The sequence below is a fragment of the Myiozetetes cayanensis genome, unplaced genomic scaffold, assembly GCF_022539395.1.
Source record: "Myiozetetes cayanensis isolate MyiCay16 unplaced genomic scaffold, myiCay2020 scf6-25, whole genome shotgun sequence".
In the NCBI taxonomy this organism is placed as follows: domain Eukaryota; kingdom Metazoa; phylum Chordata; class Aves; order Passeriformes; family Tyrannidae; genus Myiozetetes; species Myiozetetes cayanensis.
Window position 1 is genome coordinate 14,318,534 of NW_026087853.1, and position 27,031 is coordinate 14,345,564.

Below are 27,031 nucleotides of genomic sequence, written 5' to 3' on the forward strand. Positions count from 1 at the left end.
ATCAGTGGCCACTAAAAAAAATTATAGTTGTAGACTGCGGAGTGGGATACACCTCTAGCAAATTGACAGCTCTGGTTTGACTTGCACACTGAACACTTGCCCATTGTTGCCCTGGGTGGCCTCCAGTGTCCACAGCTGCCCTCCCTGGAAGGGTGCCCAGAACTTGCTCTAAAGGTTGCCCTTGGGACCAACTGAGCTTATACTGATTGACAGTTTCTCCAAAGTCTTTCTCTTTGAAACAATGGTTTTCTTCTTCACAGGGATCCACAAGGAGATGGAAGCATTACTGATGGAGCTTCTTGCTCAGAGACTTGAAAGTTTGCTCTGTGCAGGTAAACAGCTGCCACTGCACATTAGGAACACCTCAAGGTGAAGGAGGGCAGGCCAGATCCTATGAGCCTGAAATAGTGATTTAACCATGCACTGCTGGGAGTGCCTTCCTGCTGGAGGATTACACAGAGGGTCAGATGGTAAATGAGATATCCACATAGCCCACAACCTCAGTAAATTGTAAGGGGAGCATGAGGGGAGTGGTCTACTGAGGCTTGGAACACAGGCAAGACCTTGCTACCAGCAAATCCTGAGTAGCAGATCCTACCCATACCCAGCTGTCTTGAGAGCAAACAACCAGGTCAATTCACAACTGGATGGCAGAGCATCAGGGCATCAGACAGGTTGTAATGGTCATCATAAAATATATTCACTCTACAGCTTTTGAGAAAAGATAATTTATGCAATTCTTCCTATGCACATATGCACACAAAATAAAGCATAACAGTATGGCTAAATAATCTGGAGAAAACTGATCTGTTGTCCATTTCACAATCATTTAAAAAAGTTGCATTTTAGCCTTGTGACTGATAGAGTCTCACAGAATTGGTTATGCTGTTGGCATTGGCTGTGCAAAGGAAGAGAGTTGGGCTGTGTTTTGTGCAATTTGTTTTTCTCCCTGTTGGAAATCTATAGTAATTTTCCTGCACAAACTATCAAGATAGTTGATAGGCTGGAAATAAATCAGATCATTGAGGTAAATGTTTCATAGCGAGCTATTGTGTAATTGAACTGTATTTTCTATTTTAGCCTTCCAAACTCTAACAAATTAATTGGGAAAAAAAAAAAGGCAAGAATTCTAGAAGATTTAACTAGCCTTAAAATTTGTTTTCAGGTTTTAAATTAACCCTAATTAATTAATTTTTATTATATGCAAAGCAAACCCACAAAATCTCCAGAGGCTTAGCTCTGACTTTACCAAGAAAACCGAGTGAAAGGGCACAGCTTCGTTTTAGTTGTTTCTGTCCCCCAGAACAGATCAGAAACTTCCAGAGCGAGGCTGCCTCCTGCTTTCCTTTTGCTCTCCGCCTGGCACAGCCTACTCTGCCACATGCCATGGCTGTAGAACTGCCATGGCACACATCTTGTTATGCCACTTGTTTGAGGTGGGAATGCAGCAACCCCCAGCCTTTGGGATTTGCACTGCTGCAGGGTTTGGAAAATGAAAACCCATTTAATCTCTTGTTTAAAAACGTATCTTTACCTTTCTGCTTTTCTCAGTGGTTCTGAGTTGCTGCTCACTGACTGATGGACCTTAGACCAAGTGCTAAGAAAAGAAAAGTCTTTCAGCTCATCATCGAGTCTCTGAGCAAGTCAGAGTCATCCAGAAAAAAAACCACCTAAAAGTCACACACAAAATAATAATCATGTCGAGGGTCTGATACTTTTCCCCACATTTGAACAGGCAGATGAACCAATTAATGTGAGTAGAGTTACATGAAATCCAGACTGCATTTTTCTGTCCCTGAGACAGTGCCCCTGGCTCAGAGCTTCGTGGAGGGGATTACACTAAGTCACTCCTGACAAAAAGACACTGAGCATTGACATGCTCACCAATGATTTTCAAATGCTATCTTACAGTAGTAAGTAATCCTAACTCTTACTTTTCTTACTTTTTTAAAAAGAAGATACAACTGAAAATCATTACTACAGAATCCAAAATGCTGCAAATCTTTTCTTTGCCTTGACAAAGTATTGGAAATTATGAACGCTCATGATTTCTCTGTTGGACTCAGGTACTAAGGCATCATCACACTTTTAAAAATCTAATGTTATTTAGCAAGTAAAGACTAAGACTTTACTGAGAAGCAGACTTTGAGGGAGGGAGAGAAAATATTTTATCTCTAGCTAAACTCTAGTTTTAAACTTCTCGGTCATATCTCTTTTGCTACCTGAGGAATTTTAAGGAAGTAAATCAAACGTCTATCTGAGCTTGGGTGATGTGCAATATTTATTCTGAAGGCTCATGCAGCTTCTTTTGCTCTTGAATTATTTACAACATGCACACACTGTCATGTCTCAATAGATCACTCTATAACTCCATCAAGTAAAATGAAAGTAATTGCACATTGTAAATATATGTCTTTGTGTGTGTGTATGTAGAGGCTTAGTAAGAATCAGTATTAATGATCATCCATCCATACAAAGGACTAAATAACTTATTGAAGATAGGGAAAGGTTTTGCTGGTGGAAACAAATACAAAATCCAATTAGTCCAGCATGTATCTTGAGCACCAATTAGTACTGGAGGTTGCAAAAGAAGGTGTAAGAAATCAAGTCTCTTCAAGGAGGCTTAGTTTCAGTACCAGATATCTGGCAACTAGTTTAAATGCTGATACTTGAAGGAGTTTGATCCCTCAGTAGGGTTTTTTGTTTGTTTGTTTATGAAAACAAAAGGATGAAGAAACCATGTACCTTTTCTAACATCCTGTTTCCTTTTGCTGGGCCAGGCTGGCTGTGCTAAAGAAAAAGAAAAACAAAGAATAGCCTTAAGGCAGATGCATTAGTGTCTCCATCAGTATCAGTTTCTCTTCTTCTCCAAAAATGATTTCACAGTAGGAACTCCAGTAGGAATTAAAACACTTTCCTACAAAAGAAAAATAGAGAATGAGAGCTGTGCGCTGCAGAATACAGATGGGACTCAGAGCCACTAACAAGGCTGATAATTTTCTTGGGTCCATATCATCACATACACACAACCATATAACCATAAAAACCACTCATTAGCCAGCAAAACATTGAAATTTGGAATGGCTCCCAATACTATAGTACAAAATTTTTGAGGAACATAAAAATTGGGGATTCATTTGTGAGTTAATCAACTGTTGCAGCTCTCAGCATTTGAACTTTTTTGATATTGTTCAGTGCACTTGTTGTTCTCAGGAACCCAACAAGGTTATGACTAAAATAGGGCACAGACCCTGAATCAGAACCTAGAGAAATCAGTGTGATTTATTTTCTTTTTTTAAAAAGAATCAGATCTTTTCCTTACACCATAGAGAGCCATAGAAAAGAGATGACCATGTAGAAAACAATAAGAATAATAAATTAATTCTGCCCAGTCATCATTATTCAACTACTCCTTATAGTCATTCCAGGAATAGCTGCTTTGGATCAATTTGGAAACTGCTGTCTCAGGGCAAGCTGAGAGAGATGAAAGGAAAGACTTTGCAAACCTCAGTTGATGTTAACAACTGTGATGGATCCAGGCTTCTGAAATCACCATGTGATCAGATAAACTTGTACACAGGGCAACATAAAAATCAAAGATAATACACCTCACCAAGTCTTCCCAGTGCTCTGTTTGAGCATTTTTGAGGCTTGTATAAAAAGACTATTTCAGAGAAGTGGAAATTAAGGAAAACCTTTACGTAGAGCCCTGGGAATGTATTTCTGGGTAGTAACTCAGTATTAAAATTTGATTTTTTATTTGGAGAAACTCCAGCAAAACCAGTAGAGTGTTTGTGGAGAGAAACTGCAGTTTTGTTTTCTTTGTATATCTGAGGATTTCCCAGGCAAAGAGTTTTTTTGTATCTGCATAAGATACTGCTTGTTTATACAATGGGTTTCCCTACGCACCTCTGCAATGCTTGTTTCATATTTTGTCTAAGAAAGTAAAAGTTTAATAAAGGTAATATTTCAGAAACAGAGAAATGGACATAAAATTGAGATAAGCTTAGCTACAAAGAGACTGAAAGCACTGCTACAGAACCTGGGATAGAAAGTCATATAATCCTGGCAAAGTTAAATGGAAAAAGGTGCTTAAACCAAACAGTAATATCACTGCAGCCACTATTGAGAATGACTTACAAAATGAATAGAATTTTTTAATGAAAAAAAAGAGAAACAAAGAACAAAATAGGCCATTTACAACATGAGTCTGTGTGTTAGAAGGAGCCTCAAAGGAAATGTAGCAATTCCCCTGAAAACTGGACTTCGTTTATAGGATATGCCACTAATTAAGTCAGCAACTATAATGCATGAGGGGAACACGACTTTCTAAGCTGCGTAGATATGAACACTAAGAGAGAAGAAAGTCTCTTTGGAATGCACATAAGTTTCTGTTATGTCTCTCCATTCCAGCAAGAGTTATTAAAAGCTTAAGAGAAAGGTGTATTTTAAAACACTAGAAAATAATCAGCACGCACCAATGTGCTCAGCAGTGCAGAAAACACTTGACAATTCCCCAATTACCAGGGCACGCCTAACAAGTTAACCTTTTGTAATCACATGCTGACTACCAGGCAGTGGGTGATCCGTGTTTGCCTACGTAGGTCTATGGAAATATGGGTTGTATGATTACCAAGTGAGAACAGTGTACCATCTGTCTATTTAATACTATCCATGCCGCAAGCACATCACTATTTTGAGCCTCAAACTTCTGAGTACCGAGGAGGCAGAAGACAAGTGTTGCCATTACACTGCAGTTATATTTATGATGCGTGTACATTTTGCTTGGGAGTGAAAATCTAAGACTAGCAACCAAAAATATTTGGAGACTTATCACAGTACTGGTGCATTGGACTTTTCACTACATGAGATGATACTTCGTTATCCCAGAAAGAGGTAGATTGTTGCCTAAAACTGACCTATTTGCAAAATGCAAAATGCAGAAGAATTCTTGTCTGTATCTGTGAAGACTGAGTTACAGAAGAGACATCAGTAGGAACAGCCCAGTGGCTAAATGTCACCTGCATAAAAAACAAGAAAAGAATCCAGATCAGCTGTCACCAAACCATACGCTGGGTTGCTAAGACCCAGACTTTGCCCAGAGGTAGAGAAGAAACATCTCACCACTCTAATCAAGAATGGCAGTTACTAGAATGTAAACAGCAAAACTAAATATGAAGATCATGTCTATGAAAGGAGTTAATCAATTCATATAGCAATCATTCCATGAATGTGCATCATGAGGCATATTCTGTATTCATATATATGTGTATCCACTATGAAAAAAGTGATGAGTTAAAAGCCCTGATTTCCTTAGCAACAGAGAATATTTTTCTCTCAGTTTAGAACAGTAACTCTTTCATGTTTTATTACCAAATAGTTCTCTGAAGGAGTTACTTATGGCAAGAGTGCATGTCTCCAAGAACTGCAGGAAATCTCTGACAATTGGTCCACTGCAGTTCTGGTTTGAGTGCTCCCTCCAATAGCTGTTGTCTGGTCTGTCATTTTTAAGAGCTGATGCTGAAATCTCACGACAGTGAACATTTCACCACCTTTCATCATAGTGATTTTGCCTCATGTTTGTGCTGACTCTGTCTATATTTGTGTCCCCATGGAATGTAAGTCTGTCCTTTTTCCCCAGAAGAGTTAGATCCTCATGTGACCCCACAGGTCTCAGAGTGCTTTAGTTTGCTGATTATAGTGCTGGAACTGTAGTCCCAGCTACAGTATCAGACACTGTGACAGCTTACTTTTACCAAGAACTATTCAAAATGTTCTTCTATCTGGGAACACCTTATGGCCTATTTTCTTTGTTTTTTGTAGGCGTCTTTAAAAATCTTAGCAAATTTTTCTGTCCATTCTGCTTTGCTGATTCTTGAGTCAACGTCATTGCTTAGGAGGTGTACAATATTTTTGTTGCTTAACCTTTTGAAATTAAAAATGCCTTAATATTGTGCCAGCAGTTCATTAGATTTCTGCTGTCTTTGCTTATCTTTGCTTATCAGTAAAGAACTGTCCTCTTTTTCCAGGTTCCATTGTACCAATGTACCCAGAAAATTGATAGCCCATTTTCCAAGCATTGATGTTTGAGTGATTTGGAGGTATATTTGAAAGAATGACCCAAGTAGGAAGAGTCAGGTGGGTTTGTACAGATATTGTCTTTGTCTCACTGGTTCACTGATGTTTCTAAAGAAAGTGGTGTCTGTATTGTTTGCACACTTTATCTTCTGTTGCTGTCTTTTCATATTAGAAGGCTGCTCTAGATAAGAAACCAGTTCTCTGTCTGTCCCTCGTCATTCTCTTTCTTGTAATGTAGAGCAGAGTTGCAGTTTACAAATATGTTTTGGCTTCCCTGTGGCAATACTGAATTGCTCCCTGTCCTTAGATTTGTGTCTTTATATGGAAATACATTATTGCAGGATACCTTCCATTATGTCAAGGGTATTTTTATTCTGTTGGCAATACAGAACCTCATGCCTACATCTCTCTGCTGAGTTCACAAGATTCTGAGCATTCCTCATAGATAGCTATTAGTTGACTTTGATGACTTTTGCATTTGCACGAGTATTGGTGTATTTTCCTTGTTTTTCACGAGCCAACTAATTACATGAGTCTCTTCAATGCTTATGCCCTGTGCTTGCAGATGAATGTGTTCACGTGTGTATGTCTATGGCTGTTAGTAAAGTTCATGTGAGCTCCCTAAACTGTCTTAGTCAAGCACATTTGTCCTGTCCCTATCATTTAGAAATGACAACACAGGAGCTGATTGTTTTGTGATATGCTGGTTTATTGTTCTTCCAGATCTTTTCTCACAAAGAAACCTTTTATTTATGACATCTTTTGAAAGATTAAATGGTTTCTAAAGCACCACTAGGATTTTACAGTTTGTCTTGTTTCGATGCTCCTGCTAACATAGGTAGAAGTTTTTATCAGTGGCAGCTGATGGTGTGGCTGAGTTTACTCTGACTTCCATTATGTTGACATATAAACTACTAAACTGATCCTACCTTATGTCCAGCCCTGCAAGGGCAGAAAATGGATGGTGTTGCTATAAACATGTTTCTTTTATTTTTTTTTCCTTTGTGCTATTTAGAATTAAGAAAGACAGACATTCCAGGCCATGCAACAGTCCCGTCCTTTCTCCAGTGACTCTGTCCACTCATCTAACACTTCTGAAAAGTAGAGTTCCTAGAACTTTTGGGTATAATCATTGAACAGCTTCACCTATATGGAATAGTGCCTATTGAAGACCACAGGTTAGTGCCTTGCTCAGTTCTATACTTCCTGCATGACCTTTGACAGGTCACTTGCCTGTACCAAGATGACTAAATATATAATTGTGGTATTTATGTCAAAAAGGACTGTTCCGTAGTGATTCTAATTCACGGGGACCATTATAAGGTAAAGCAAGTTTGCAGCAGAGGAGCTGCCAGTGTCTTTCCCCTTGAGCTGAATCAGATCTATTACAAGACAGAAAAAATCTTCCCAATCTTTCCCTTTTTCCTTCTGAAGGCTACACAGAGATCAAGCCAGTTTTGCTCTCTATTATGTTAAAGGTATTTTCAAAATAATCTTTTAACAAAACTTCAGCCATGCTTGGATGCAGTCCCTGTGTGGATGTATATAAGAATGCTCCATGCATATAGGATTGTGTTGGCACACTGTGCGCCCTTACCTGGCTGAACAGCTAACAGAAACATTGCAGCCTCTCCCTTCCTCAGCAAGAACACTTCTTCCTTGAACTGTAACCGCTGTGAAGGAATGACACGAAAATAACCTCTCTGCAAACAAGTCATGGGCTCCTGTCTTAGCAAGATCAATGGAGAATGACCAAGAGAGGTGACACTGTAAAGGTTTTGTCCAGAATGCAGGTCTACACATGAACTGCTGACTGAAAACAGAATGAGGAGGATGCTCATAGGGTCACCTATAGCTTCAAGTACCAGACCAGTTTTTGTGGGATGAGCCATTTTTCTCTATTGTAGGCTTAGCTTGACTGACCACATTCAAGGCATTTTCTCTAGCTGGTACGCATTTTCAGGGTTTCACCCTAAGCAATGCACAGACAGCTTGAGCAAAACCATGCACCAATTTGTCCTTGTAAGTCTTTTCAAGTACGAGCAGGGATAAACAATGTACAAGAGCTTTCCAAGCAACCAAATGAATAAGAAGTTCTCTTTCCCCTGGCAGCTTTACATACGTAAGCTAACTTAAATCTAATGGTAAAACTTAGAGTTTAGGGGCTTGTATAGGTTTTGTAGCAATCTCAGAAGAATCACAGCCTGATGGAATGAAGATCAACTCACACTCAGCCAGCCAGATAATCATGAACCACATGGAAAGTCATTTTATCAACAGCCAAGTAGAACTCAGCAGAAATTATTACTTTTTTCTCAGAAGGAAAAGCAATTCCATTTTATATAACATCTTCTTAAATATGCAACAGAAGATGAAAGATACTTGGTTTTGATGATATCTAGCTTGTATGTCACATTTCATTCTAAACTGAGTAGCAAACACAATCCCATCCGAAGATGATGTAAATGGTGTTATCCAGACCTACATTTCTCTATCCTGTTACTCTTAGATTGCCTGAATTCAAGCAGGATTTGTGCTCTGATGAACACTCTCATCCAGTCTGATTTACTAGATGGGAGCTAAATTATCTCCAAGCCTATATCCAAAGATTTGCTGGCCCTTAGCCAATAGGGAGATAAAGCTACCACCCAAATGAAAGCTCAAGTTGGCAGCACTGTACAGAAACATATTGCACAGGTGAGGGGTACATGGCATTTGTTTGATCAGTGACACACAAGGACATCAATATCGCTTAAAATGCTGCTGTCACATTTGGCTCAGGGATCGTATGACACAGTCAGGTTGGACTCACTAGAGACGAGGAGTTTTTAGAGAGAAGAACAAGCCTCAGGTGGCAGGTAAATGGGACTCTGTCAGAACTGCATAATGATGAGACACTGAATGTACAGACGCCCACCAAGAAGCCAAACAGGTGCATCAGGGAGATACTGCACATGGACCATAGGGTCAGTGTTAGAATAAAAGCCACAAAATAAAGAGCATGTCACCTTTTCAGAAAGATTTATATTCATCTGGTTCTCTGTAATGGTAATTTGTTACTCACAATAGCTTTTTCATATGTTCCAGACAGTTGTTTCACGGAGACCATCAGCAGTAAAAAATCTTTGTCCTTCATTAACTTCTCATGCAAGCATTAATTATCCCACAGATTCGAGTAATAATAGGCTTGTGAAACTGACATTTGAATGTACCAATAACCTCTGCAGTGAGCTGTCCCATCCATCAGCAAATCCAGGAAAGTAACTGGGGAAGGAATATACTTTTAGAGAGTTTCTACCAAGATCTCTTTTCCTCCTTCCAGGACAGCTGGAAAATAAATTGAGGAAGTCTGTTTTCATTTTCCACACTCATCTTTTCCTTCAGTAGCTTTTAATCACTGTGAAGCTTAGTTATTAGAGTCTCTGAAGTCAAACGCAGGCTATTAGGTGTATATTGCTATGCAGTTCTTTCAAAACAGCACCAAGCACCAGCACTCCTGCCTGACAAATGCTGCACCTTCCTGTTTCTGTTACTCCTGTTAATCAATGGTTATACTGTGCTGGAGCCTGTGGTGTGGAGCCTGTGGTGTTGGGCACTATTAAACACTGACCATCAAAGCTGCATGGCCCCAGAGCTAAAACAAGACAGCTGGTGAGACACAACCAGGGAGCAGAGTACAGGGACCACAGAAGCAGCATGAGTTAGTCTGACAAGCACTAATTCTAGCAGATGAGCAGTCTCAGCTTCTAGACTGGTTACTGATCACCCTGGTCCTTGGAAGATGCTCTGTATGTCCGGAACACTGCATCAACGAGGTGGCCACTGAGGCTGCTGCAGCCCTGTGCAGATGCTGTGGTTTTCCCACAGGGAGTACCTTTCAAGATCAGGTCCTCTGGATGCATACAAATGCAGAAAATCTCCCCAGTCTCCCCCTGACCTTTAAGTAGCACATCATCATGTGAAGATATTTCTTTGGATTAGGGTGGGGAGAGTGCTAAGGGTGCTTGTTTTCCATGACTGCACACTTGGGTAGGGGCCTTAGCCCACAATGCCAGTTTTCCAGCAGTCCTTCAGGCCTCAAGCCGTCCCTCCTGTAGTTGGAAAGCCTGTCAGCATGCGTGTTCTAGAAAGAGGAGTCCAGCAGAGTGCTCAGCAAATCAATCCTCCCCACCTGTGGGTGTTTATTACAGTGGCTGTTAGATGCCATAAGCTTGAAAAAGCACTACCTTATGCTATGAACTGTGAATTTAAGTGCAGTCCTTCATGCCAGCTCTCCTATTTCTAAAACTCTCATCAGATCACAAGTTAAAAATACTTGAAGTACCATGGCCTGTCTAATTTTCTGTATGAGAACCAAGTTCTCTGCCAGCACCACACAACAATGAAACCTGCAGTGCCCTCACTTTAGCGTGCTTTCTGGTCCTCTGTGAAAGAGGCATTAATGAACTGTAACCTGGGAAACCACTGAAAGTCTGTTGGTTTAATGTATGTGAGATGTTTGGTTAGATTAAGTTGTCTTTCAGAATGGAAACTGAAGAGATCTTCAGCCCCCACAACTTCAGGGTCTTCAGGCTGTTCCTTTATAGTATCAAAGTTTCTTGAAGCTCATGAAGCTAGTTTAGGGGGGTTTTTTTGTATCTGCAGTGAAGCAATAGCTGGTGTCTGGAAGTGGAAGAATCTCTAGTTACCAAAGTAATTTGAGAAAGAAAGAATATATAAGATTAGGGAAAATAATATTTTCCACTTTGATAATAGAATCATGCAGAAGTTTCTAAGCCCTGTACATAGAATCATGGAATCATAGAATCACAGAATGTTAAGGAATTAGAATAGACCTTATAGATCATCTATCCCCAACCCTTGCTGCCACGTGCAGGAACACCTACCTCTAGACCAAGTTGCTCAAGGCCTTATCCAGCCTGGCTTTGAACACGGCCAGGACTGGGGCATCCACAATCTCCCTGGGCAACATGCTCCAGTGTCTAAGCACGCCCACATGCATCAGTCAAACCTCATACTATCCCATTAACACTACCCTTACCTTGTACAGGTAGCTGAATGACAAGGAGAGTAGAGGAGGGTAAGACATTCACTCAAATTCACACCACAAACAGGACTTGGACTAAAACCAAGAGTCCCCAGTATCTCCTTCTGGCCTTCTCTCCATAAAAATGCTGCCCTTCCTCATCTGGACTTGCCTTTCACTTGCATGCAAATTTGTCTGTCTGTCTGTCTGTCTGATATCTCCTTATACATGTTATAAATGTTGTCAGCCAGCTAGACTGCTGGTAGCTGGAGCAACCTGCCTCTGATAGGAAGCATAATGTCTCCACTGGATCCCACATATTCCTATTTAGCTGTCTGCATCCTGCTGGGTTGTATCTTATTCTTACATGGCAAGCTTGGAGTTAGAGGCAGAAATTGCCTTTTTGTTCCGTGTTTGCAAAGTACCAACCACACTGGGAGCTGAGCCCATCATTCCCGAGTCTTTGACATTAAGGTGATAAATAAGAGTGAAAATTACAGTCACAGAATTGTCATGGGGAGAGCAAATGGCAGCACTGACAACAGAGCAGCAGCATCCTGTCTTCCCTCCTTGCTGTTCATCCCTCACTCTTCATTGCAGTACCTCTGTGATTCTGCACCTGCACACGTGCAGCCTGTGGAGCAGTAGGATTTGTCACCATCTAGAAGTCTCCTGCGAATTAGATGAGTAAGATCACATGGCTTTCTGCCAGCCAAATAGTCGTAAGCTCTTCATTTACAAGGAGCTTTCACTTGAACTTAGCCGCCACAATCCAATTTGCTCGATTTCAGTAAGGTTTAAATTGTTATTCCTGCTCTTTCTACACTAACAGCCCCAGAACAGTATGTTAAGAAGATGTAAATAACATGTCTGAGAGAGATTTTCAACTGGATGTGTTGAAATCTGATTTTTTGCCCCTAAAAATGTCCTAGCAAGAGAAAATTACTAGTTGCAGACACGTGTTTCTGTCATATCTATCAGCAAGCAAGCTAAGCTGATTTGCAGCCTTGGACACTAACCATCACTCTACTTTCAGGTTGCTGAGGACTTGATTTATAAACATGACAAAAGCTAGCATGCTCTCAAAATAGAATATGCTTTAGGATTCAGCATACTTAAAGCAGAACATTAAGGTGAAAAAGCAAAGTGTTGATCATGTTTAGAGTGGAGTGTAACAGCACACTCCAAAGAAAGTAAGTCACCTAAATGTTGTATAAGAGAAGATCACTTGGATTTAGTGAAGATGAGGGGGCAGAGGGAGAGGCAGAACTCGGAGTTAACTGGATGTGTACAGAATAGGAAAAAGAAGTGCATTTTCACCAGCTTGAAAGCTGTGCCATAGGTGTTCAGTGGCCTCCTGAGCCCAAGCAGACTTTCTGTATAGGGAATATTTTCTTTTGATGTTTCTTCATCGAGGGCGCTGACCATCATAAACCTCTTAAATTTCAAGTGCTATTTTTATGGCCTCTTTATGATTGGAGTAACCTCACTTAAAGGATTACAGGGGTTACTTCATGTCTTTCTAGACAAATGCATTCTGGTAAAGATCAAATTGATCTGAAGTCAGCTGTTATCTTTAGCTTTGATTGTTAATCATTACCAAGACCTTTGTTCTTTGATTGCCACTAGGGAATCCTAAATGCAGGGTATGTTAATTAATACCTGGCTTATCAGCAAGCTGTGCATCATCAAATACAAGAAATATATCCCTGATATTGTTAGGAAAAGTACCTGAAAATAAATTTAAAATACTAGTATTCACCTGGTGATTCCCACAGTGTTTTACTGATTTGACTTTACTGTTTACAACTGTTTTATAGTAGAGGTATTTTAAAGGGAGGGAGAGTAGGGTGCTGTATTTTATAATGGATGAATGATCTCTAAGTAGAAGAATGCCCAGCCTAGGCTTAAGCATTTTGACAAGCTAGAGTCAAATTTACAGTTTAATATATTTGTGAGGTTATTCAGAGCCAATCTACAGTAGAAATGATGCAGACACTGCTTTCATATTAAATAGCATGTCCCAGCTGATTATCAGCAAACATCAGAAAACACAGTGGTGACTGATTACAGTCTAAAGCTCCATAGAGCTTCTGAGTGAAAAATACAACTATGCATAGTGAAGCTTGAAAAGCACAGTCCACGTACTGTGTCACAAGACCTTTCACAGTGTAAAGAACTACTTAGTGTCTGTGTACAGCTCTTTTCTCTGTAAGACTGCCTGTTGTACCTGGGCCTGCTGGGCCATCAGCTGGCTGAAGGTCTCACCTTTTGCTGAATTGCTTCACAACTTTTAATTTTGAAGAAAGGTGCAAGATCCCCAGTGCTGTTTTCATGTTGCCAAACCCAAAGGGTGTGTCCAGAGGAAGTTGTGGGTGGCAAAGGAGGAACACGAATATATGATGTGTAATCTGGCACTAGAAATGCTCAAGTTCATCTCCTACATCTATTTTTAGAAATTCTTCCTGCAGGTGCTTCCTTTAATCCCAAAGGTCTCAGATAAAGGATTCCTTTAATACACTCCAGCCTGAGCTATTTGATCTGGGAAAAGAATTACACCAAGTAATTTTTCTCATATATTAAGTTAGCTGAGCAAAGATGCTCAATATTAAATTTGAATGTTTGAATGACAAGGTCATCCTCTGCCTTCACAGTCCATAACAGAGAAAGGTCCCAGAATCGCAGAATGATTGAGGTTGGAAGGGACCTCTGGAGGTCCTCTGGTCCAACCCTCTGCTCAAGCTGAGGTTGCCGAGGACCATGTCCAGATGACTCTTGAGTATGTCCAAAGATGGAAACTCCACAGTTTCTCTGGGCAACCTGTGCCAGTGCTCAGTCATCTGCACAGCAAAAAAGTGTTTTCTGATGTTTAGAGGGAACCTCCTGTGTTTCAGTTTTTGCCCACTGCCTCTGGTGGACTGGACACAATGCTCCAGGTATGGCCTCACCAGTGCAGAGTAGAGGAGCAGAACCACCTCCCTCAAGCTGCTTCCAAGCAACTCCCCCTTGGTGAAGCCGTGCTGAGTGCTCTGATCACCTTCTTGTCAGAGCAGTCTACCTATGGGATGAGAAGCTCTAACAGCAGTATAAAAATCCATCAGCAACTTCTCAAATCTTGTCCAAACTCAATTCAATTTTCTTTCAAAAGCATTGGTAAAACACCTTCCTTCATTAAGTATAGCTGGACTATAAAAGTATATAGACTCTTTATTAAAGGCATTTCCTTTTCTTGCATTCAGTTCTGTTTTCAAATCTTCCGTGCCACTGTATCTTGGATCAGTATGCATTTTAGGCAGGTTTATAACCGAGGAGACACAAGAATTCCAGCTTCACAGTTAGATAATTAAGCAACTCTTAAAGCATGGTTACTCCCAGTTCACCTTAAGGGGAAGGGGTAATTCTTAAATAAGAAGTGTTTTGAAGTCTGTAGCATTCAGACTGGGAGATGGGAACAGGATCTTTTCAACCGTTCAATGGGATTGAATTCTGTGGGTTATTTATATACCTTTTTGAAAGATCATCTCTATGTAATGAACAAAATTCTCCTTTTAGAAGGTACTTGTTTTTTGTGTGTGTCTGAGATCCATCTGTGCAATGGAAACACACAGAATCAGAATCATCAAGGCTGGAAGTGACCTTTAAGATCAAGTCCAACCATCAACTTAGCACTATCACTATAACCCCTAAATCACTAAACCACATCACCCAGGGCCAGACCCAGACACCTCTTAAACAGCTCCAGGGATGGTGACTCCACCACATCTCTGGGCAACCAATGCCTGACTACCCTAACATTGAATTATTTTTTTTTTCTAATATCTAATCTGAATCTCCCCTGTCTCAACTTTAGGCCATTTCCTCTTGTTCTCTCTGCAAGCACGGTAGAAGAGACCAATCCCCACCTGGCTAAAACCTCCTTTCAGACAGTTGTAAAGACTGATAAGGTCCCCCCTGAGCCTCCTCTTCTCAAGACTAAACAAATGCAGCTCCCACAGTTTAAGTTTGTACCCCCTTAAGTTTGTACTCAAACTCCTTAGATCATTACAATCATTCTCAAGTGTCTTCCTAAGATGGTGTAATACATAATGAGGATATTTTTTTACTATGTTTTTGTCAGAGTCTGTATTTTTAAAACTATTAAAATAGTGCCTTTGTGCCAAAGATATCTGCAACCTGATAATACTGTTTCAATTTAAAAGAGTCTAAATTTAAAGTTTTCTCCTTTTCTTTTAACTGACTGCTGCAGTCAGTAATTAGACAGATTTGAGACCAGAATTAGTTTTGAGAGTGCTTTTCTGTAGGGGATTCTGAGGCCATGAAATAACAATCTGTGTCATTTTAATTTAAATTTTTATCTAACCAGGAGAAACAGGGTGGTGCAATATTTGCATTGACTACATCAGAGTGCATCTCTGTGCAGCACTGCCAGTCTCCTGCATGACTGGCTAATCTGAGTTGTGGTTATAGCAGATGATGGTGTTCTGATGCTCCAGCCTTCGTCTTCTGTTTTTATGTTGTCTTCCCTCTTTTTCTACCCTGTTCCTCTTTACAGACTTGTTCATATCAGAAATGCCCTTCGGGAGAGAACAGGCAGAACTAATCAGCAAAGGCTGGGCTGCTTCCCATCTTGAGGCTAATGCTAATGCCAGTGCCAGTCATTGCCTTCTAGCCTGGCATTCCACATCAGCAGCACAATTTGAGAAGTAAATTAAGTTGTTGAACTGTGGTGTACCTTGCTCACAGCAGCCTCCTCTGGAGAAGCAATATCTTGTCCTTAGTGATCTGGAAAAGGTAAAGTTTGGTATCTGGAAAACACAGTTAACACCAGAAGCTTGGAGATAGCTGGAGCATTATGTTTTAAAGAATAGGAGGAATTTGAGAAATGTGGCCCTGGTATGTGAAAGCCCCAGGAAGTAAATGGCCTGAGCACATGCATCAACTTACTGCTTCGTTTTGATCTGGGCAGTGGTAAGTGAAAAAAAGTAATAAACTGAAATGTTCCATACTTGATACCAGGAGCTGGATAAACTCTGCTTAGATTAGAAGTGAATAAAATTCCACTTCCCTGCTGTTTACCCTCAGCTCCAGGAAAGTCTCCAAGGTGTAATTATTCAGGCCTTCCTCATGTGAGCTGAACAGACTAGAGTTGCTCAGGCTCCCAGAGTGGGAAAAGCAGGCAGATACCTGCAGCACTCCAAGGCAGGACCTGCACTGCCCAGGGAATGAACGGGGCAGGGACCAAGGAAGGCTGAGACACAAAGCACAGAGCAGTGCCAGCAGGCACAGACTCATAGCCATAGAGATCTGGCTACAAACTCTTCATTTAGCCAAAGCAACTCCTTTGTTGCTTATTAAACTGATTAGAATTGATTACTGTTTAACAAAGTTATTTCTTTGATCTTAGCCTCAATACCAAGGAAATAAAAGAGGGAAACTGAGATAAAGTAAAAGGTTGGAGCTCAGGGAAAACATAAAAGGCTTCTTTCTCCTGGTGTTTGATTAGGGGTAGTGTTTCAAGTGGGGGTTCACACAGAAACAGTTCATTGAGCATCAATAAGATAGTTACTGTGTCTATTTAAATAATGAATTTAAATCATCCTAACTTACCACTGTCCAGGTCCTCAAGCTGTGTTTGCAATGTGGCACTGAAGAGCAGAGAGTGAGGGCTCCTGGTTTCCTGCTGTAAGCAGTATGAGAACCAACAATTCCCAACCTCAATTCAAAACCCATTAACTCTGCTTGGGTAGATGGGACTTCAGCAAGATACACACCCATGTGGCCTTTCTCTGCCTCTTACTCACCACATCCTCCCTATGGCAGCCAGCGAGGAGTTCTCTGCTGCAGGTTTCCCATTACTTTTTTGGGGAAAAAGCATTTCCTTGTGTGGTAAGAACTAAATCTCTGACATCCAAAAATAGCATTTAAGAACTAACGCTTAAATCAGAACAAGATTTAATACAAACAATCTTTTAAAGATATAAATAAAATTTTAAAGAAGTTTATGTACACATATGTAAGGAGTACATGATTAGAAGGTAGACAGCACTGTCACAGGCTTTATGTTTTAGAGGAAATTCCAGTGTCTAGAGGCTTCGCTTTCCTTTTGATGCATAATTAATGTCACAGCCTAAGGAACAGTAAACATCATCCACAAGCTTCATGTGGATGTGCCAAAGAAATTTTCGATCTATTGACACTTGCGGACCAAAACCAGAAGTTTTCAAGCAAGCCAGATATGGAGGAGGTGGAAGAGAAATAGTACTAGCATATGAATCAAATCTGTGTTTCCACAAGATAGCTATAACTCTAACTCCCTCAGTATCAACTAAAGATGCAGTAGATCTAAGTTACCTTCAAGCAAGGTACAGTCCAACAAAATAGATATAATCAAAGTATTTCGGCTGGGAAATTCCAGTTCCAGCCTATTTCTGCCTTTCAAGATAATTCAACTTTAATAAAAGTATTCACCAAGGGAATGTCACAGGGGTTTTGTTTTCTCTCGAGTTAGAAGAGAACAGAACTTCGAGCTAACAGTCCAGAAGGGGTGCATTTCCTGATCCTTATGCAGCAGCACATGTACCTGATCATAGTCAAGCAAAAGGGCATGATGACCTCAGAATAGGTACGTAGGGCCATCAGGACCGTCTAGGGTGTAGGAGATATGACTAGGTTCACTGGAAAAAATTACCTGCATCGCTCGATACTGCACATTCCCAACAAGAGGGACACAAGCCCTACTCAAAACAGGAGAACAAAGTTTTTAGTAAGATGTAGTGCTGCTGAGAAAGAATGACAGCAGAGATGGAACAGCTGCTTGGGCTCATCTGGTTGGTCACCAGTGACTGAAAAGTAATGTCGTTGTTGTTTGCACTGGTTTTTACCCAATCTCTCTGGGTTTGTAAGCAGACAAAGCTATTGCTGCTGAAAGAACAGAGAACTCAAAACTTTAAAATATATTTTATGACATTTGTTAGTATCTGAATAACTGATAATTTTTAAAAAGACAATTTGAAAAATTAGTCTGAAGAGGCTGTAGGTAGCACCTGGGACTCTCATTATTTCTTCCAGTGCTTGTCCAACTTTTCATGATTCAGGAGAAACTCACAGGAGATAGACACTTAGTAATTCAACTAGTGGTCTACAGTCAGCAACTGAACTAGACTTAGGAGCTTGGCACTAAGGCATGAAGAAGTTAAAAAATCACCTGAAAAACCCAAACGAGGCTTCAGGTTGTACATGACCACATCCTCGCCTGACTTGACTTCACAGCTGATCAAAGAAAGATGAAGCTGGGATTATATCAGCCCTCACTGCTGAGCTTCACAGAAAGTCATGATTTAAATCATCATGGGGCTACTGCTGGGCTTGTCTGTCTGGAGAGGAAAACAGCCACATCTGGCTACTCTGCAGGAAGAACTGATCCAGTTTAACCCTTCCACATACAATATAGCTTTTCCCCAAACCCAAGTGCTTCTCTATATGTGATTGTAAGTAAATGCTATAATCCAATGAGCTAATTAAGTGGTAAAAGCATTTTATTAGCATACTTTGTCTTCAGGGGACGTATAGACTGGACATTCAGAAGCATTTCCTTACCAAGGGTGGTCAAACACTGTAACAGACTTCCTGGTGATCGATGACTCCAGTCTGTCAGTGTTTAAGAAATATTTGGACAGTGTGCTTATTAACATGCCATGTAGTGGTCAGACAGTTGGACTAGATAATACTAAATAATTGTAGTTTCCTTCCAACTGAAATTATTCTGTTCTATGCTTCAATTTCCAGGAGTGATGGTAATATAAGAAAAATCTGCCAGAGAAAACAATTGATCAGATAGTGCCAGAGTACTGAAATGCTGCATGGTTAGCAGAGTCTTGCTGGGATTAAGAGCACAAGCCTCCTGACTTTTTAGAAGACTGTGTTTGGATTAGCACAGGAAGAGAGGACTCGGGAGGGAACTCCAGGAAAGCTGTTAGATCTCTGAAAAATTTTGTCTCAGATTTATTTAGCTCAGAGGTGCTGTCTCTAACCTGAGCCTGGACACTGTTATAGTCCTTTCTGGTTTCTTTCTGGGAGCTTGGAAAGCTTTGTGGCTATCAGTAAAACAAGTTTCCTAGAGAGGAAGGCTGTTAATGTGCAAAAGTCTAACTAAAAATGAAAATTAATACTTCTCTGTGTGTGAAGTTGAAAGCCATTACTTTCTGTGCTCCTGGAGGATGCATTTCTGAAAAGATCTGCATTGTCTTCAGTGCTTGTAAATAAATTGCTCGGTTTCAGGTTTTACTACAGAGCTTTCAGTAGGAAGCTGCTAAAACATCTGAGCAATGACAATTAAACTGAGTGAGTGAACCTGGTCAGATTCAGATTCGAAATGAAAGCCATGTAAACATTACTCTTACTCAGCTTCACTAAACAAGCAAAAGAAAGGATTTGGCTTTTACTTGGACATTATGGACCATATTCAGCATGAATGAACTGCTGCTGTGTGTAGACAATGAAGTGAGAAAGGCACATGAGAGTGATCTACTGAGCCTATCACTGGACTGACTGGAAACCCTTGCAGAGGATACTCAGCATAGGAATACAGGTGGGATTGAGGCTGTCTCCTACAGCCCTTCCCCCCTGGTTCCCTTTAGAGGAACACCACATGCAAGGTGAAGGGAAAGACAGGCAGGCCACTGCAAAACAAGAATAAAGAAAAAGCTTTCTCAGCATGTGGGCAAACAACCATACCCCAAGTTGTAATCTGTTTCTTCTTGTCAGTGGATCTTTTCTGCAAACATGATCACCAGCAGTCCTATATTGGAGACAAGGAGATGGAGTTACAAATGTTAAATTAGTTACAGAAGGACCTTTATCGCTGCCCAGCATTGCAAGGGCAACTCGTGAATGAAGTTTTAGCATTCAGTGAGCTGCTGGCAGGGCCTAACTCTGCATTTATCAGCTGAGAACAGTCTCTGTAATTTCCAGCTGTTAGAGCCCAAGGCTAGTGGCTTACCACTGAAAATTTCAGACTCGTGCCTCCTAGGGAGATTTAAGAAATACAGCCACTGGGTTTTGGTACAGGTTGTGATCTACAGATGTCATGTCTGGCATATGTTCAAAACCTGTCACCTGAGGTTTGCTGTTAAATCCCCACATCGCAGACACACATACCCAAATCTTAACAGTATTACCAGGTACACCACAGCTTAGGGCATGAGCCTGATTTCAGTAACTGGTTTCCAAACACTGCAGGTCTGAAGCACTACACTGTTTTTCTAGGTTCTAAAAATAACAATAGAAAAGAGTAACCACTTGTTGCTACTACAGTTATAAGGAACACAAACCACAGAATTTAGAGGACATGTCTAACCAAAAAGTACTTCCCATTTTCTATTTCTGAAGGGGAAAAGCCTTGCAGATTTGCATGAAGGAAAATTATCAGAAATAACTGCCTTTTTTTTTTGTTATTCTGGTAGATTCTGATATCTGATAGATAAATTTAAGTCTATTACCAAGTTCATTCGCCCTAGTTTTGTTCTAGTTGTCAGTGCCAGAGCTCAGAGAAGTGCCAAAGGTGCAGAAGTTCCCACTGGGCACAACTTCTGCTGCATTTAACTCTGGTACTAAAGAGCATCAGGGGGAAAAAAGGGGAAAAGAAAAGCCAAAAAAGGCTCAGTCTGTCAACTTTCCCCAGAAATCCCAGCACAAAGAGGACAGCCATTCATCCGTGTGTAGTTGTCTACCTGATTTCAGGGTGTGCCTCACTTTACCAAGATCTTTTAGACACCTGGCCTTGAACACTTCCAGGGATGAAGCATCCACAGCTTCTCTGGGCAACTTGTTCCAGTGTCTCACCACTCTCACAATACAGAACTTATTCCTAACATCTAATCTAACCCATCCCTCCCTCAGTTTAAAGCCTTTACCTCTTCCCCTAGTCATGCTGACTGCCAGCTGGCATAGCCCAGCCACAGCAGGCAGTAACCTGCCCAGTGACATGGATAATTACTGTCCTGTGCTTAAGCTCACTACCAGATGTTGTTTTATTTACCTATATGGACACAGAGTCTTATACCCAAACACTTTCCCAGAAAAGGACTGTATGTCAGCAAGAGAGGGACTAGCTCTAGAAGTGCAGATAACCTTTCAACCCCCATGAGCCCAAAGCTTACGGATATTTTTGTCCTTTCTCCCTCCATCCCTCATTTTTCTATCTAGCAAAAAGTGAATAATAGCAAATCAGGGATAGAGTAATCAATTCACTGCAGTCCACAGAGCACAGAGATGGCAATAAGCACCGGGAAAAAGCCTGTCCAGAAAACACCAGTTCTGCTTTCAGAGGGGACTCAAAGAGCACACAGGAAATCACGCTGCAAGCCCAACTGTGAATAACAAGAGCAGCCTCCAACATGCAAGACTGGGGCCTGTGCTCTGTGATGCTGTTTTTAGCTCCACCACAGATGCACAAAGGGCACAAGGCAGTGACCTGGATTCATCCCACCACACTTCAGACGTAACTTGAGTCAAACAAGTTAGGAGTTCAGTCACCCCTGGATTCTGCTAATGGAGAGAGATGAGGTACACTTTTGTTAGATGCACCTGAAACCTCGATTAGGTTAGTTATCTACAGTGGAGAAGGATGAATGTACAAGTGAACGGTTGACTTTGCAACAGAAATTATCTCTTCAGAATGTTTTTCTGAGAAAGGCCATAGCTGAATTCCGCAGAGCCACAGCATGCTGTATATGAGTGCATGAGTATATATGGCCCTACAAACAAATCAGGTAGCAGAGAAGCTGTTTAAAAAAATTAAACAAATTTTTCAGATTTTTTTTTTCCAGGCAAAATATAAAAAAACTATCAGAGAAAAGGAAGTGAAAGTTTCTTACACAATCCTATTTTTTGTAATCCGAAAACCTATTAGCAATTGCAAGCAAGAAAGGCATTTACAAAATCCAACACTGTCCCTGTGATTAGAAAAAAAAAAGAAAAAAAAGTTACTGAATAGCTTTTGCAAAAAGTTTTGAGCTGTCCTTAACTTAAGAACAGGCCCACCTCAAAGTAGAGCTAAGTAGGTTGCTCTGTTGTAGGTCGGCACAGATTCCTTCACCTGGTGTCACTTATAAAAAGACCAAAAGAGGGTATTGATATTAACAGTGAATAATATATCTGGCCGTTCCCTGTCATCTTTTTGATACTGTTCTTATGGAAAGGTTTCTAGAAAACAACAGAAATCTTTCCAGATGCCATTTCCACTGAACTGGAGCACTGAGGAGCTGATGGCTGTGAGAATGATCAGTGAGGCAGAGCAGTGCTTTGGGTGCAAAGGCTTTTTACATTTTTCTTTTTCTCCAAATGCTCTCATTTGGAGAAACTGTGATTTGTGATGGATTAAAGAAATTATTTACCACAAGATGATAGGGGAAGAAGAATAAAACAATTACTGTAATTATCATAAACAAATCATCATTTGTTAGGAAAAATATCCAGCTACTAAATCTGTTTCCAAATATACGTAAATGTCTTCGGGGTGTTTGTTAGGGAATCTGTTCATCTATTCAAAGATCAGCTGCAGAAAATGCCCTTGTTGGAGATCAGCGATGCAAGACCTTCATCCCCAGTGACATCACAACTCAGCAAAAACAGAGTTGTTTGCCTAGATACCATAAGCTAATTGTGTCCTTTCACTTTAAGTCACGTATTTGATCAAAACACAAACATTTTTAAATAGCTCACTAAAGGGAGAAGCTGACCTCATGGCTCTCTTGTTGACTTCCTTTAGACCAGATTCAGGCTGTCAGCACGCACAGCTCGAGGAACACAAAGAAGCCACAAACCTGTTCCATGAAGCAGGTACACATTGTCTCTGCATGGAGAAATCTTCAAGTACTGTTGAGAAGACAAGACAAACTCTGTGTGCTGCTAATGCCCAGGGTACAAGCCCTGCAGGGAGAAAGTGCTTGCAGAAGGGCCCTGGGGAGATCTAACCAGGGTAAACGTATTGCCAGGCAAGGTCAGGGCTGCTTTAACACTTGCCATGAGAACATCAACACCCTGGGAATCACAGAGCTGTGCTGGGCTCTCTTTATGCATGTTAGATTCCTCTATCAAGTACAAAGCCTGGTGCCTGGGCTGCAGGTTTTCATGCTCCCAGGCAGGCTGCTCCCTTGCCTTTGGAGAGGCAGCACTTGCAGCACCAGCTATACACAGCACAGGAGAAGTGCTTTGGTAGCATGCAAAGCTGCCACAAGCCAGGAACTACTAAGACAAAAATATTCAGTGAAAAAGCAACAACTTTTAGAAAGTGTGGAGGAAAGTAAATTGCATGAGTACAATCTTCATTTTGCTTGTTTTGAGGCCTCAGATGAGCTGTAGGGCTGGGTACAAAGACTGAATGATGGCCAGGTATTTTATTTCAAAATTTTTTTTTAACAGACAGTATACACTTTATATGAAAGATTTATATAACCTGAAGAGAAACTAGAGCATGTTTCAATCAAATACTTTACTGAGTAAAGCTCTTTTTTAAAAAAAAAAAAAATAAATTTTTCTTTAGAAAGCAAAAATATAGATAAACTTGGCTAAGGTGAAAAACTGAGTTTCCTGGAGTCCAGTTACTGAGAATGAAGAAAAAACCCCACTGCTTTCTATGAATTTTATTTTTAATTAGCATTTTCCATATAGATAAAAGAATTTCTCACCATGTCTAAGTTGGTATTCATTTATCCGGTAGCCTTTTGGTCCTGTTCTCCCCAGTATAGCCCCTCTTCTCTTTGCCTTGTCATGTCAACTTGTAGAGAGTAGAAACCAGTAAGAGACTTAAGTGGGGGCTTTCCTCTGAGAAACCATGTGTGACCAAAAGTAATATTGAAAATAGCAAGAACAATGGGAAAAGAAAAAAAAGTACTTGCTTTGGTCCACATTTCTTACATGCCACTCTGTTATCAACAGTCACCACATTAAACTTTCCTAGGTCATTTGCCAATAGAAACATTGCAGCTCCCCAGGTTCCATTTAACTTCCATTTCTGTAATTACCATTTTCAGGATCTGTGAAGGCATTCTGGCACAGCTTCAGCTCTCAAAAGTGTAAGTACAGGGAACACTTCAAGGTTTTTTTTCAAGGATTCAAACAGTGAAAGCTATACGAAATAGGGAGGATTTAAAAATCTGCAGCAGTTGAAAATATGCAGAAAGTTCAAAAGTGACAATGGGGCTAAATATGGTTCAGATGACAAGAGCACATGTACAGCGACTTGCATAGTTTGGGAAAATACCTCTGATTTTGTAAGAACAATGTAATAAAATACCGCATGACCCCTTTTCCTATGTTTCACATGGCTGAACAAGCAGATAGCTTATGAAACTACTGGAATCTCATGATCTTTCAAGTGGTCAGTCTCTCTTTCAGCAGCATCTGCAGTACCACATCCTGACTGAGGTAAAGTCCCCGGGGGCATGCCCTTCCTTGCTCTTTCTTCAGGAAATCAAACTGTAAAAGAAAGTGAATGCTTTCTCAGTGGTACTCAGTGAAAAGGAAAAATACTTCCCCATGACCTGGGTCTTGAAAAATAACCAGATCAATCCTACAAGCCCTCTCCCTCAGAAGCAGGGTAAAACACATGCAGGGTTAAAGGCTATTTTTGCTGCAAGCATGGGTTAGACCCATGGTAATGGAGATTACCCCTGGACAGTAATATTGAGGAGGGATAACACTCTAAAGCACAGCATCAGAGCAGTAACATTTGATACTACCTTCCCCACAGAATTCATTACACAAGGTCCAAAACAAAGCTCAGCCCTGAACATACTAATGATCATTTTTTCAATGAGTTTTCTTATCCTGATTTTCCAAAGTCTGCATTTTTTTCAGTTGTGGCTTTCTCTGTCATGGAATGGAGCAAAAAGTATGACTTTTCTATCACTTAAAAGATAACTCTATCTTTGAATGTGCTTTCATTTAATTCTCATACACAGTACTACTAGAAGAATTACCTGGCTTAGCACTGGGAAGGTGCTGTATCAGATTGCAAAGCGTTATTAAATCTACCCAATAGCAACAGTGGGATGAAACGCAGCAGTTCCCAATTCACAGCGGCAGAACATCAAATGGAAACCAGCCAGCAAAGATGAAAGCGCATTTAGGGTGACGAGGTTCCAGTTAAAGGATGTTGAGGCTCAGCAATGATGTGGCTTGAAAAGATTTATGCAGCCACTCAGAACATAACTGAAAAAGGTACACAGCATGCAGGGACTAGCAGGAGCTTTGGGGCACTAAAATAAATTTCCTTTACTTGATCATGTGAGAATCCGGAGACCATCCTGTGACTTGTGAGCCATGATACACCATCCATCACTGAAAAGCAGCAAAAAATAATTCAAGGCAACAAAAATCTGACTGAAGCTGCATGTTTGAAAGTAATTGCTCACATGTCAGAGAGGACACGCACACAGAGGACAGACTTGGAATGGCAAAGGTGAAAAAGCAAAATTTCAGATTGCTGTTTGCCCCCTAGACTACAGCTTCTCAGTTACAAATACTATTGATAAATATTTTGACAGCTCTTCAGTGTGATAGATTTCAAAGGGGAGATAGCAAGCCCCTGTCATAAATATCAGATCAGCCAGAGCTCACAAACAAGGCAGCAGAGTCAACAGTGATATTACAGGCAGCAAGTGATATTATAAGAAGCTCATGGACCAATTTCTGCACGTTATGACAGCAATGGCAGTGCTGAGAGATTCCAGCAATTGATTTCTATAGGCATAAGATGAGAGGTCCCTTGGAAGATCTGTATTGCTCTAACCTTCCTTCACCTTCCCTCTTTTTCTACTGGAGTAAAAAAGAGGAAAAAGAGTAAAAAAAAAAAAAAAAAAGTAAAAAACCAACCAAACAAAAAACCAAAATCACACACACAAAGAAGTCAGGCAGATATAACTAGATCCAGAGTGGAGGCTGGTGATGAGAACCTGCCAACAGTAAAGAGTTTTAAGACATCTATTAAACAGAAGAGGAGGAGGCTAGCAGAGAATTTAAAAGAAGTTTGAGGCATGAAAATCTGCATGTCTCTGTATTTATATAGATGATATTAGCAAGATATAAAAGGGAAGAGAGGAAGCTGGAAATTCCTGCACACATTTTAGAATATCTCACGTTCCCAAACATTTTACTATGTGTGAGGTTTTGACACCTTTAGCATCTCCAGCAGGAAAGAAATTTGCTGTAAGTATTGGAAACTGCTGAAGACCTAGTCAGCTGACTAAAAGCAAATGACATCTGGTTTTCTTATTAAACATTATGTAAAACATTAACACATAGGCTTGCCATGTTAAATCCTCCCTTGGGGAACTTGGCCTCACATGTGTAAGCCTAAAGCAGCTTTTGCAGGAAGCAAATGAAGCTAGCAAATCTATCCCACAACTACGTCTGAAAGCTAAAACACTAATGAGACTCCAGCAGATGCTGCAATCAGCTACAGCAATCATCTGGCTGCTTGGCCCTTCTTCCATTCAGGATATGTTTTGGATGTAATGCATTTACGCGACTGAGGAGAGGTGGCAGGAAAAGCTCAGGGGACTCATCTGCACCAGCTTAAGTTTTCTGAAGGAAGAGTCCTGCTGCACTGGTGATACAGCAAAGAGGGGTGCTATTGGGACACCTCCCATCATACACATGTCTAGAGGTGACAGAGGGGGAAGAAGGAAAAGCAGTAGCGAACCCAGATGCTCAGGAGGTGAAAACAACACTAGGAGACCCACTACAGTGAAAGGGAAGAAGGGAGAGGAATATTCCAGCTCTTTTAGCCTGGAGAAGGCTCAGGGGAGACCTCATCACTCTACAGCTACCTGAAAGGAGGTTGTAGCCAGGTGGGGGTCGGTCTCTTCTCCCAGGCAACTATCAGTAAGACAAGAGGGCACAGGCTTAAGCTGTGCCAGGGGAGGT

At 40.8% G+C, this 27,031-nt stretch overlaps 1 long non-coding RNA gene across 1 annotated transcript in view; it reads left to right on the top strand.

Annotated features, from left to right (window-relative positions):
- LOC126651377 (uncharacterized) overlaps positions 1-27,031 on the top strand; it is a 35,597-nt gene that overhangs the window by 7,907 nt on the left and 659 nt on the right. Inside the window, exons 2-4 of the long non-coding RNA XR_007631660.1 lie at positions 261-332; positions 6,030-6,138; positions 7,094-7,256. This is a non-coding gene — a long non-coding RNA (uncharacterized LOC126651377). The remainder of the gene's footprint in view (positions 1-260; positions 333-6,029; positions 6,139-7,093; positions 7,257-27,031) is intronic.